Source organism: Bison bison, unplaced genomic scaffold, assembly GCF_000754665.1.
Source record: "Bison bison bison isolate TAMUID 2011002044 unplaced genomic scaffold, Bison_UMD1.0 scf7180017851861, whole genome shotgun sequence".
Taxonomy (NCBI): domain Eukaryota; kingdom Metazoa; phylum Chordata; class Mammalia; order Artiodactyla; family Bovidae; genus Bison; species Bison bison.
This window is the reverse complement of record NW_011482434.1, coordinates 9,812-11,365: the sequence shown is the minus strand read 5'-3', so window position 1 is coordinate 11,365 and position 1,554 is coordinate 9,812.

Below are 1,554 nucleotides of genomic sequence, written 5' to 3'. Positions count from 1 at the left end.
CTTGGCACTCTGCTGCTGTGCCATGCTCCAGGTTTTCATGGGATCTTTTGTGGCTTTTTTTTTTTTCCTGAACAGTGAATCACTATGTTAGTCGTTCTCTGCAGGAGACTGAACAGGTTAAAATCTGTGTAAATTTTATTTATGTGAAGGTCAAAAATGGGCAAAACCAACCCTGGTGTTAGAAGGCATGCCAGCAGTTACGTGTGAAGGGAGAGGAGGCAACCAGGAGGGGCACCAAGGGTGCCTGTCCCTCACATGGGCCTGTTGGCTTGGCGATAATTCACTTAGCCCTATACTTTTGTCTTATATGCTTTTTTATGTTAAACTTCAATAGAATATTTTTTGAAGGCAAAAAACAAAATGTGAGTTTTAAACAACATAAAATTGTGGTTAAAATAGTCTCCAACAGACACCAAATCTTTCTGATAAAAGCAAAGGAGACTTGGACTAAAGTAACAAATTATAGGAACTAGTGGGGAACATTCTGAGAGCTTCTTCTCCAGAGGAATCTTTTTCCAGTTTCCTGCCCTGCTCTGGAAGCAACCCAGCCTTGGCTGGTGGTCCCAGAGAGGCCATGGTTAGTAGCAAGTTGCTGCGTTTCCTTTCGGCAGCATGGATTCCGGTGAGTGGCAGAATGTCAGGAGCCTTCTTCACACCAACATATAAAGGTCTGGGTCAATTCAGTGTGCACACAGACATAAACCACAATCCAGACACCAAAGTGGGTGCACGTGAAAACCCAGCTTCTAACCCTACAAGTCCTGCATATCAAGAAATATGCTCTTTCTCTTGAGGCAAACCATTTACAAGAGCTCCTGGGATTATACCAGCACCAAAGAACATTATACTTCTTGAAAAAGTGATCCCAAATACTTTACCTTTTTTAGGAGTGGCTGAGGAGAATCAACGAGATTCAGCGATTTACGGTGGGCACTTAGAACTTTAGTTGGCAAAGCCATGGGAACAACTAGAGAAAAAAAGAATAAAGAGCTCTTCTAAGCAGGAGAAAGGATAAAAAAATTTTTTTCAAGAGCTAAGGTGGCTACTCCTTATTCAATACAAACCAAATAAGGAATGATTACTTACTTAAATTTCAAAAAGAATTTTTCATGTGGCTAGATCATGTGCTAAATGTGGAAACAAGCAATGAACAGGACAGAGATCTTGGCTTAAGGAATATATTTTCACTTTTCTTAGAATTCAGGGAAAACTACATAGCATGTAGAACTGGAAGGGGCCTTAGAAATGATCAACTCCGACTTCTTTTTCTCTCAGATGTGGAGACTGAAGCCCAGAGACAGCAGGCCATTGGCCAAGGCCCTGCCCACTGTTGTGCGTCCCTTCGCCACTGCAGGGCGTCAGTGCTTCTGTTTCATAACCACCTTTATTTACTTTGTGGGGAGCCCACACCACACAGCCTGTGGGCTCTTGGTTCCCTGACCAGGGATTGAACCTGGGCCCTGGCAGGGATAGCACTGAATCCTAACCACTAGACCACCAGGGAAATCCTCTTTTAACCACCTTTAGATGTTATCATTGAGGGGCTTCCCTGGT